Source organism: Melanaphis sacchari, unplaced genomic scaffold (genome assembly GCF_002803265.2).
Source record: "Melanaphis sacchari strain LSU unplaced genomic scaffold, SCAv2.0 Contig78_pilon_pilon, whole genome shotgun sequence".
Lineage (NCBI taxonomy): Eukaryota > Metazoa > Arthropoda > Insecta > Hemiptera > Aphididae > Melanaphis > Melanaphis sacchari.
The window spans coordinates 687,317-700,832 of record NW_020271554.1 but is presented as its reverse complement, the minus strand read 5'-3'; the positions used below and the strand labels follow the sequence as shown (position 1 = coordinate 700,832).

Here is a 13,516-nt window from a genome sequence, read left to right as displayed (position 1 = left end):
AATTCAAAAATACATCAAAAGTGATCAAATTCAGTTAAAATTTAGTATAAATTATTATCGAATCCTATTTTATCGCAACGAATTACGTGGTGAGGGTTGATAATCATTTAAGATAACCATGTAATATAATAAAGTATATAATATATATAAAGTAAAAACTATCAAATGGTATTCGACTTGATATTTAATATACATTATAACTATTTAGATTATTATACGACTTTCGATTTATTTTTAATTGAAATATATTGAAAATTCGAGTGAAATTTTTTAAATTGTATGTTATCAGATAATCACTATATTATTTTAATAAAATACATTTTATTTTTGTAAAATTTATTTACGCTTATGGTTTGTTAAAAAGGTATTTTTTTTCGCGCTTATGGAATATTTATTTTAACGCTTTTGTGTTATGTTTAGGTCATATTTTACACTTATGGGCTACAGCCAAAATATCACATTACAAACAAAATATATGCTTATTAAAATGCATATTTTAAATGACTTTTTTTTTTTTGCATTCTATACTTTGAATCGCCAGATTTTATGTTTTCTAAAATTCGGCCCTCTAGTAATTTTGAATTGCCCATCCCTGATATAGTTTGTCGAAATTAAGTTTATCACCAATATGTGTACATCACCGGTAAATGTTGATTCCAAAGTATGAGCGTGCTCATTTACCATGTAGGTACTATTATATTACAAATGTAGGTATACTAAGATTAAGTATTTAAAAAAAAATTTTTCCTTACAACTTTTAAAATGTATAAATAAATTATATTATGTTTATAATTTAATAATAATATGAGAATTACTTTTTATTTATAATGACACTTTTTACTTGAATTTAAATCCCGAGTTTTTTTAAGTAAGTATACTATACATAATATATTATTTTCAAAGATAAATTGATAATATTAAGCAGTGAAGTTTTGTATTTAATATGTATATTATATATTAAAATACACTAAGTTGCTGTCTACTATATAGTATGCACAATAATAATATCATTTTTTATTTACATTTTACGAGATGATACGGCATATTATTACTGAGAGCGACGGGAATTCAAAAACAAATCTCGTAATAACTACATAATTCATTAAAAGTTATGACAAAAACATGCATAAAATATTTTATTACATTTGATTTTAAATTAGAATACAGTAAAATATCATTGTAAAAATGTATTATTTTTTTTCGAATAAAATGAAAAAGTCGACAAATATTCATTGTAAATAGTATACTGTGAACACGACTTTCATGGTGTTTTTTTACAGTTTTTAGTGCGACATATTATTAGCCCATTATTATTTAATGGCATTGTAAAATGGGTCATGACGATAAAGTATTATTTTTGGCGTTTACTGTTTACACGTCGATCTATCCCCAACTGTCACCGATCTGCAGGTTTAAACGACTTGAATTCAGAAAACCGAACGTTAGTCGTACAATATACTATTCTAAGTGTAATACGCGTAAGTAAGGAGTTCGGAATTTTGAGCTCCTAAACCCGCGGCCGTCGAACAGTATTTAATAGTTGGTCGTGATTTCGATACCTATTTCAAGCAATTACATTTTTTGCCATCCTTCTCGTTTTCGCGTGTACACTGAACAGGCTTTGGGGTTTCGCCATTTCCCGAAAACAAACTCGACACGACAACGCATATAGCGTACACACACACACACACACACGTATATTACCTCTCGTTTGATGCGTACAGGGGGTTAAACAAAGATTCGTCGTGTACAGTAAAAAGGGACCGAATTATTATTGCAAATCGACAAGTCAACGTAGCGTTTTATTAAAGCCGTCGTTAGTGGTTATTATCGTTTTTTTTTTTTCATTGTTGTCCTCCGACGCAGTAGAAATTTTCCTCCCCCGAAAGAGTACGCGTATTTTATGAGGAGGACGTTACGGGTTTTTCGAACGACAGCCGCGGTGGCGGTGGCGGCGGTGGTGATCGCAACGGTAAAACGTTTGCCACGTCCGATCGGGCGCGTTTACGCGAAAAACCTCCGCCGGCGTGCTTCGCCCCGGCGTGGTTTGTTACTAACGTGCTACCCCCGGAACACGTGAGAAACCCGCTGACTGCCGCGCTGTGCGGTCTCTCCTTATTCGCCAAGCCGGTCGCGACGCGTACCATGTGGCCGCGCATCGCCGTGAGAATATAAATAAATTGAACGACTCTGTACAATATTATAATATTATATTATATTGCACGGCGGAGTACACGACCCGACGTGAAATCGCGTAATAATGCCATACGATAATAACGCGACGACGTACGTTTTTGTTTCGCTTCCACCGCCGTGACCGTTTCGTCGTCGCCGTTTCCGTTTCGTATCCCATCGTCCGTCCTTTTCCTCCTACACCTCATCCCGTCGCCGCCGTCGTCGTCGTCGTCGACGACGGACGAGACCGACACCGACACAGACACGGCATCGATCATAACGCGCGTCGTCCGTTCCGTGTCCGGCCCGAGTCCGTCTGCTGTTTCGCCGCCAGTGTCGAACCTATCCCGCGCGCGGCATGATCGCCCGTTGAACCGGGACGACCGGATGTCGGCGCGATCGCCCGCAATCGCCGTGTAGCCCACTACGCACGACACAGGTAAGACAAATACACAGCCAGCTGCGACCGTAGGTATCTTTGTTATGCGACCGTCACCGGTCGGTGTACGCCGCGGCGATATATCCGGTCCGGGCGCGTTCCCGACGGACGTTCGCCGGAAAACGATCGTATTTTTCGTGCGTTCCCGCCGCGCGCGGTTTTGGCTGCGAGAAGAAGTCCGCTGGAAGACCGCGGGGGGGGGTCGGTTTGAGTGGTCGTGAGCTTTTTACGATCACAGAAGATAAAGTACACTGTACACGTACAGTAGGGTGGCCATTTTTATAAAAATAAAAAAAACGGGACAAGCAATTTCTCGTTAATATGATGATTTTTTATTTTTTCCAGTTACATTTAAGTTACGATTTATCAAAATAATAAAATAATAATTATAATAGATTTCTCTTTTTAAAATTGTTTCATATTTTTTTACACACATTATTTAATAATACGGAAATAACGGGGTTAAAACGATACCATTTTTTAAAAACGGAATAAAATGCGCCTCAATCAGTGTTTGTCGGGACAACGGGACATGATGATCAAAAAAGGGACAATACCGTTTTAAGCGGAATGTATGGTCATCCTAACGTATAGTCAGACTCTTATGCGTCGAACAATCGAACGGCATTGGAGGATACATGGCTAAATATACGATTAATATTACTTGAAATTAGCAACGCGCTAATAGATTCTAAGATAAATACCAAAATTTACGTTTAAACATTTTATGGATACGTTTATAATTAATAATGAAGTGTGTAGGTACGTATATAGACGCCACCAGAATAAAATTTATTTAGAGATAATAACTACTTACCTATAATTGAAGTTATCATATCATAATATTTAAAATAATTAGTATAATAATGATCATAATGATAAAAAACAATACGATTGTAAAACTATGAATATTTTTGTACTTCTAAATACGACCACTTTTTATGGTTTTAGGTTGACGCGATAAAATAGGTTCTAGTGAGGTAGTCTCCTAGCACCCTACTTTGTCTTAGTGCCTTTTTCACGCATTTTATGAAGGCTCCTTTGCCTTTCGTAAAAAATGTCTGCAGATGCTTAAAAATATTGTAGTGATGACAATTTTGATAAAATTGAAGTGGAAAACATCATTTAGAAATATACAACGATAAAATAATAATAATAATATGTAATACATGTAACGATTAAGGGAAATCGATCGATCGACCATACGAACGTTTTTATAGCATAAAAATTTATGACGTAAAATTATTAACAATTATAAATATCGTTCATCCGTGAAGTTGACGAAAATTCCTTTATCGTTTTACGATCGATTGGAAAACGCTTTTTTGTCCATTGCTCTGGTAATAACGAATTCAAAACAATAACAGTTTTAATGGTTTTCTCGAAATGTTAAACCATATTGAGGTTGTTTTGACTTTAAACATTATGATGCAACAACATTGTTATAAGTTGGGACCTTAAATTTTACAGTACAACTATTAAATGCTTATATTTTTGTAACAAAATATGTTCTTCCTTACAATAGTTATTGCGCCCATTTAAACTATAATACAATTAATCAGATCTCAAAATGTTAAGTCTATGTACTCTATTTCAATTAATATTTTACTGAACTTTAAAAATACCTTTTTCAAAAAAATAGATAGTTTCACGTAGGTAATTAGATTAAACTGTTATATTTTAAAAGTCATTAACTTTGATTGCATTATTATAAGTGAGATTTAATACTTTATTTATTTGTATATTTAAATGATAAAACTTTTTAAACTGTCTTTAAATGTTTAAATGTTTTTATATCAATTTTATAAATTGACTTTTCAAATAGTTAATAATTAATTAAATCCTTTAAGTGCAAAATAGTGTTAAATACGGTTATTTTTCAATATATATATATATATATATATATATCTGAAACTATAAGCACATTTAAATAGATCCTATTAAAGTGTAACAACATTACAAATTTCACAGTAATAATAAGGGGTTCATTATAGATTATAAATTAATTAACCTTGATAGTATTAACATGACACAAGATTTAAATCCTTATTAACTCGTATAGATAGTAATTCTATTTTTAGATAATTACTTTGAATAACACATTATATTAAAACCGGTAATTTATAAAATCAACGAACAAAAATTAATGTTCGGTTTATTAATTTTAGTATAGTTAAGCAATTATATATTTATACAAGGAAAATAAAACATAATATTCACCAATCAAGTTAAACATAGAATATAAAAGAAGTGTCTCATTTCTATATAAGTTTGAAAGTTAATTAATTTTTAATAATCAAGAATTGGTTTTGATCTTAAGTTAATAGTATAAAATATTTTAACGGAAACTACATTATATTTATGATTTTTTGTATCATTAAATTTCTTAGTATCACATTACATTATCTTCCTTTAGAAATATATAATGAAAAAATGATTTAAATGTTATCTTTAATCAGATAACAATGTAACTAAGTATTCAAATTTCTTCATTTAATTAAAAACCATAAGAGATAAGCACCTATAAAAAATATAAGATGCTTGATGTTTACTTGTTATCGATAAAACCCCATCTTGTAATTTATACAAAAAAATCGATAAAATTGAGTTAGTGAAAACTCTGTATTCTCACCCTTGTAAAAAATATTATTTGAATAATTTAAATAAACTTTAAAATTTTTATGATTTAATATTATGTTTCACAATATTTATATTATAATATTATTCTACTTAATAATTCAATGATCATTCTCAGTTTTTATTTTTTCGGGTTTAATTTTTGAAATTTAATGGTTTAAGAAGTACTTAACATTGTCATTTTGCATATAATTTATTGTTTATTGAATTTAGTGAAAAATCATCCTATATTATATTCATGTAATTTAAATTTTGAAAAGAGTTATTAATGTATTAGACTTACAAAGATGAATGTTTTGTTTTTCTTGTGTTTTATGTTACCACTAGGAGCATTAAAAATTTTCAATTTTATATTTAAGGTCGGTTCATGTTAAAAAATTGGTTTTAGTTGGTATTTTTGAGGAAGGAGAAGATAAAGAGTAATAAATTTTCAGTAATTTTCAAAATAATCAAGAAAAAAAATATAAGGGAACAACAAAAAGTTGTTTTTAAAATCGATTTTGATTATTTTTGGTGCTATTCAAAAATGAATAACTGTGGAGATTAAAAACTGTAAAAATGAATATATTAAGAATCTCACGTAAGATTTTATTAATTTAAATATTTAAATGAGTACAATTTGTTTTTTGTAAGCGTTTGAAGTTTCAAAATTTTCAAAATAATCTAATTATTTGATAGTTTAAAATTTATACTTTTTTTAATTTATAAGTTTAAGGTCTTTAAAATATATTTTAAAGTTCTCAGAAGTAATACTTTCTAATTGAATACTGCAATTTTAAACAATACTAAGAAGAAACTGAAGGTAATAACAACTAATAATATTACTGTATCATAAAACAGTTTAACCGAACATATTATTAATAGAATAATAAATTACTACATAAAACGAGCAAGTTTTTCAATTGTTTTCATGTATGAAAATATTAGTTATTTTTTGAAAAAGTAAAGTCTAGAGCCAATTAAAAACAACAAACTTTTCTTGAACTTTAGCTCGATTTCATTTAATATCAGCAACTAAATCTAAACAACCAACGACTAATCATTTATAATATATATGTTTTTTTAAATGATTTAACTTTTAATTACATTTTTAAAAACTGTTAAATGAAAAAAAAAATGTTTAGGGTTAATTTATTTAATAAATTTGAGAGTTAACTGTTGGCAATTAATTGTTTTGTTTTGTGTTAATATTCTCTCCGATTCGCTTAGTACTCTCTCTGAATAAACCCCTATAGTCTAGTAATATTTATTAACTCGGACAGATAGGTGTTTTTTTTTCAGGATTAATCTTATCTCTACACTACTACACCACTCTCGATGTCAAATTGTATTGGACATTCAATTAATTTATTAAGATTTACGAGTTTATATTTTTTTTTTATATACATCTTGATTTCGATTTCAGGGAACCAAAAGTCAAAGATAACATTTTTTTTTTTTGTATTTTCACTTTAAACAACACAATACTTTTACGATGTAATGATTTTTAAAATAACAGTTAAATAATACTCTATTATTATTTTCTTAACGTTATCTTCTTTAATGACATTCGATGTCCAATAATATTATCTACTTATTGATAAAGTACTAAAGTATATATATTTTTTTTTTGGATAATCAAATAGTTCGATTGATTACTTGTTTAATTAAAATATTTTATCATTATCTAATCTAAAACGAGTGTTAAAATACAGTGAAATCATAAATACGGTCTTTCGAGTTTTCAAATACCTGATCATAAGTATAGCCTTTAAGTATACCTTAGCAGATGTGAAAGTTTAATACAATCGTTTTTTGACAGAATAGCCACGGGACGACAGTGTGACAATGTTATGTGTTTGTGACGTATTTTTTAACACGGGTATTAAAGTATAAACACGGAGAAAGCGTCTGAAAATACGTGTTTCTTTACAGTTGTTTCCTTATTTTCATCTGATGTATCTGTTGGTATACGTTATTTTCTATTTTCCAGCGTTTCTCAGTTCTCGCTCGCTAATAAAGATCGTTGACCGGAAGTATTCGTATAATGAGATGTGTCAAGCATTCGCATTCACTGCACGTCGTATATATCAAGGACTCTTATGTACAATCATATAAAATAATTTTCTTTTCAATTATATACTTGGAGTATATATATATATATATATATATATAATAATCATATTGATTTAAGAAGATTTGTACAGATATTCATACTAGTTTATTTTATATTTATATAGGTATGCTAAATTTGAAAACTCAATGTTCATATTATAATTTTTTCAAGATATTTATAGGACATATTGCATTGGAGGAAAATTGAATTATACAAATGTGTGTATTATACATTGTTTGTTTAATAAAATACATGATGTAAACTGCAACATCTACAAATGTTTTGAAAACGCTGAAAAATAATGTTTGACTATATTTTCTTCGTTAAATGCTAGTGTGTTAAAACATTAACATTTTATAAGTTTGTATTTTCTTATCAGTATTATTTTTAAATTTTATTTGAACTTCGATAGAAACCTTAAGTAAAATTTTGGTTCTTTTAAACGTTATAAGTACATTTTTTTTTGTTAAAAAAATCATCGATGATAATTTTAAGTTGGTAAATCAGTAATCAATAATTATTATACAATTAAATAATCGTATAATTTCTATGAATCACACTAAGTCATTAATAAAAAATTAAAAACTGGTCTTTTGCCCAAAAATATTCAAAATCAGTAGGTTTAAGTTTTTAGACTTTGGTGATAAAATCTTTACATGTAGACTATATAGGGTGATTCGCCAAGATATTCATTTATATTTTATACTTTGATGATGTATTTATATACATTCAAATGTTTGGAAATTTTAAATAATACCATATTTTCAAATTCTTAAAATGTTTTACTTAATTTAAATATAATTTTGTGTGAATTCAAACTTTTTATTTTTCTCAAATAAATACCACTCCTTTTTATTTATTAATTATGAATCTGATGATTTTTTTTTATCATTAACATATATAAAATTATATTTGAAGGAGTAGCTTTTATGTTTTAATGTTTATGTACCGAGGATAATACTTAGTAAAAACCATAAAATATAACATGTAAAATGTAGACTAGTACTTATTACACTCAGATATTATTAAATGTTAATAAATTTACAATTATTACTATACTTTTCAATGTACCAGAGCACCTGCATCTTATAAACATATTACTAGCTGTCCCGACACGACGTTGCCCGTGTATTGGTTTCTTTTTTTGACATTTTCGTAGGCTGTGTGTTCGTGTTTAATTTAATTGTATTTATAATGCTAATATTACCTAAAATTTATAATTTAATTGTGTGTGTGTGTTAATTGTTATAGCACTATCAAATTAGGACTGACGATCGACATTACTTGAACGCAGCATGTTTTCACCATTCACATTATCTTTGGATTTTGATCATCCACCGTCGGTACCTATTGTGTTGCAATCACGGATCGCCGATTACTTGCGACTAGTTTTATTAATACCAGTTTTATATAGCAATTAACAATCGAAAAAAAATACATATTATATAACTATATAAAATCTATATAAATTTTTAAAAAAAAACCTTTTTACCCTATTAGAAGTCGAATTTTGAAAAATCATTTCTTAGTGCGCCCCTACATTGCTCAAAGAATCTATAACCTCTGCACAAAATTTCAAGTCTTTAGACTCAGCGGTTTGGTCTGGGCGTTGATGAGTGAATAGAGGCGGTCTCGTATATGTATATAGATAAACTATAATACTCTATTAGACATAATAGATTTATTATTAAGAAAATTTACGTTCAAAATTGATGTATATACATCTATATTTAAAAAAAAAAATCATCTGTATAACAAATTTAATCAAAAATAATGGTTTACATTTAAAAAAAAAATGGAGTTTTTTACGCTACATGACATTTATAAAATTGTGTACGAAATCTGAGTTTTTTAAGTTCTTAAGTGTACTTATTTAAGAACTACAGAAATCAGAAGATCATTAAATTAACTATTACTGAGTACGCTTGGTGTATTTCCCTGTGTATAATTAAGATCAAGAATTTATAGTTCAAGCTCTGACGAACGGTCAACTTTAATTCATTTGGTTGGTATAAACTATAAATTAATTACGACTGCTATTCCTCGGGCTCCTTGTTTTCTTAACTGTAATCTCTTACATGGTGTTTTATAATATCTCATTTGCCCGGCTTAGGGATGGTACACAACCATTTACTAGCTCATGCCTTTAATTTGGAGCTTAACTTCTATATCTACTGCTTTCCTCACCTCACAGTAGATATTCTTGAGTTTTAACACTTATTTACGTTTCCATTCCTTGAAAGTTTAAGACTATACCAATTATTCATCAAATTGCTATTTTATTTCTAATCCAATATTGAAGTGGATTTGCATTAATTTCATTTAAATAGTAATACATTAGTTACTAAAAAACAGTATACTTAACTATCATAAGCATCGAGTATTATTATTAAAAAAAGACAAAACATAATATTTAATTTATAATTTATATAGTTCATAACTTAATTTATTTAATTGACAGCCAATAAAAATTGTTTATATTTAAAATATAACACAAAATCAATAACTAAATTAAAATATAATATACAAATACACTTTTTCATTACTTGAAGATCATGAAAATCTAATCAAAACAAATATTGATAAATACTTTGTTATTTTAGTTTATTTTTAAGCAATAAACTATTTATTTTTTTAATATTTACTCCAATGACAATAGAGTTACATAAGATTTATAGCTTTAATTATTTTTGTTTTACTTATTATTATATATGTTATATATTCAATATTTTTTATGAAAAAATCATTCGTTTTTTTATTTTTTATTAATCACATTGTGTTACTATTTTGTTTAAATTATAACTGAAAGTAATCATTTGATTTAAAAAAAAAAATTTTAACGTATTTATTTACTGTTTGTTAAATCAAATTCAACATGATTCAATGGGTATTACATTTAAAATTAAAATTAAATATGTTTAAAAAGTCTACGCATACAATTCCCCGAAACGATTGAAAACAAAAACCAATACACGATAATCATTTATTGCTATTCTTTATAAAAATTAAAATATGTAAAGAAAAATTAAGTATAGACTTCGAAGTGTCTTAAGATTTATTTATTGCATATACACATCATATTATAAAAAAATATATTAATAGTTAAAAGATAATCGTTCTGTTTGTCATTAGCGATTTCCTTGCAACGATTACGTACCATTTTTGTCTGTAGATACCTTAAATAAACGGCAAGCATTATCTTTAATATATATATAATATTTCAGTTAATAGTAAACACATAAGACGTTCAACGGTTATCTCTAAACTAATAACTTCGTTATTCCATGACGTAATTAACTATAACAAAGACTGCTTATTACTGAAATTCTGTTGACATTTTATAATTTTTTTTTTTTCATTCATGACTTATGAATGTTGAGAAGCACAATTGCATTTTATTGTTATATAACTGCAATCAAAATATTTTATTATTGTTAAAATGATCATAATTTAAGTGTTTAATTGTTTCTGTTTTGAAGAGCATTAGATAAATTACTATGGAAAACTAGCCTTTCTTTACAGCCCTTAGAGTGACAAATGCTCAGTAAGTAGAGTACATAAAACAACATAAATTACAGATAAAGAAAGATACTCAAGTATGCAATACTTCACTGACTTATAATTATTTATTTATAGACGAAGAAATTACTGTGAATAAATCTTTACACTTTAATATACGTATAGGATTACTTTGAGTCTATTTAAAATGTATTGTATTATTGTTATTATACTATAACAAAATATTTCTTTTCATAACTGTCGGTGAAGGTTTTTCATTATATATCATAGTGGTAGCGAAATGCCACAATATCATAATATAATATTCAACCGGCGCGCGGCATCCTACAAAACAAGGGCAAGCTAATTTTCATTCACAACAGTCAACGTTGACAGCACAGCAACGGCAGTGTAAAGCGTTTGAAAGTAAAATCCGTTGTAAGTCCTCGGTTCCTATTTCGTAGAATATACTTACACATACACAATACATTATAAAACTATACATAAATTGTCATTATTCTACACATTGCGTTACTTTCTACTTCCATACAGGGTGATACTAAGTCGGTTTTTATTTGTTTGATCAACGCATGCGTTTTGACTTTTTTGAGTTACAAATAATTTTCATTTCCTTACGACATTATTGGAAAAATATCATATTATTTATAACCGCGTCAACAAGGTGACTGTGAATACTCTGAAAATCGAATAGTTCATAATATCTTCAAGTATAACGAAGAAATTCAGCTATAAGTGCTGTTCAGTTATTGATTGTATTTAATTGTATATTTTTATTTTATACTTTCGATTTCCCAACACTCTGTATGGCATATTTGAGCTATGGAAAGGAACAATTAAATTTGATCACGATTAATATTAGACTGTATATAACTATATAAGTTAGTAGGTACCTTATGGAAGTGCAATAGACATTTAACGTGTTAGTTTGCTGTTTGTGAGCACCTATAATAGATTTTAGTGTGTGCTTGTACAATAATATTCGATTAGGATTTGAAACTACATAAGACGACGATTGACAGTGCAAAATGGGTATGTTTTTCAATAGTATTTACATAATTATATAAGTATTAATATAACATGAAAACATTATAATACCCTTATCCGTTTTATATAGGTTTTTGAAAAATTATATATCTAATTTGAATGTTTAGTAATGACATTGTGTTTTAGTGTTTTATTATTGTAGGTAGTTAGACAAAATTAGGTGTATAATAAATTATGATAATTGAATATGTATATTACGTCAATAAAAAAATATTTATTAAAAATACATTTTTAAAAGAATTACGAAGGATCCTGATAATTAAATAAAAATGAATAATAAATTTAATTCTTTATAAAAATATTATCGTATATTTTAAAAAGTGGAATATTATTTTAACTTTTATATAAACATAGTAGCAATGAATTAAAATCAAATATTATTGCACCATTAGACATTGCATAATGTAAAAGGTATTTTGGTTTAATTATTTTGTTATAAACTTGTTTTATGATGCGTAAAAGTAATGAGTTTGGGTCTTTTAGATACATGTTTTGTAACTCTGACAGTTAATTGTTCATCAAAAATGCTTCAATCACGCTAACATAAATTACTGCACTCAACTATAGAGCTTTTGTCATACAATATTAATTAACATGAAGATTTTAAAATAATACAGTATTTAGCATATTTTATGATAATAAGTATAAATATTTTAAAGATTTTTATATATCGCGAGTAGTAACATAATAATTTTAATATAATATTTGTTTGTCCTATATCCTGTGGTCGTCAATATTCACAATCACAACACACTAAATATTTTCGTGGAAACTGGATACATTTTAACAATATTTTATGTATCATATTTATTTATTTTTTTTTTTTTTAATAAATCACGATGTATCCTTCAAAATTTAAAAATACATCAATTACCAATAGATTATTACTAAAAAATTAATAAATAAGTATTTTATAAATTTTATTTGGATATTCTTGACAGCTTATACATTTTTTAAATTTAATTTAATATCAGTTTTTTTTTTACTTACAGATTTCAATAAAATATATTAAATATTCAGTCTAAAAATAAAAATAATAGTTTTAATATTATTTAAATTCATTATATTTTTGTACAGTTCTAAATAAATAAATCACAGAAAACTTTTTTAATACCAAAGTAAAACATTTATAATAACGTATTTATTTTGTAGATATTATTTGTTATTTCATAATTTATATCATAGCTATCAAGATTATTTTTACATACAAATATTTACAGTCTTATATAAAATAACATATGGAACATTAGAACATGTGGACATGTTGTAGGTTCATTGTTTTATTATGACATAAGCCAAGACCATTGTTTATTTTAGAACGAATCAACTCTTGACCTTATACTAAAATCGATACTCAATAGACAGAAACATATTATAATCCTAACAAAATCGATATAGAATAATTAAATAATAGTAATCATATCATAGCCTTTGATAAGCTATGGTCTAGTTTACAATTTAATTTTAGAAATTTGTAAATGGCGGATTTTATTTCCATAAAACTGTGTACAACTTGTTGCTTAAAATGTAATTGGCTTGCATATACAGTATTTAATATATTAGTGTAGTACTTTTATTTTTTTTAAAGAAAGTTTTTTATGATATTG

The 13,516-nt window shown here is 27.2% G+C and overlaps 1 protein-coding gene across 1 annotated transcript in view; it reads left to right on the top strand.

Annotated features, from left to right (window-relative positions):
• Nucleotides 1–2,117: 2,117 nt before the first annotated feature.
• The window catches only part of LOC112601459 (potassium channel subfamily T member 2), a 165,372-nt gene continuing 153,973 nt past the window's right edge, over nt 2,118–13,516 (top strand). The window contains exon 1 of the mRNA XM_025349100.1: nt 2,118–2,614. The gene's annotated coding sequence lies outside the window, so the exon portion shown is untranslated. The remainder of the gene's footprint in view (nt 2,615–13,516) is intronic.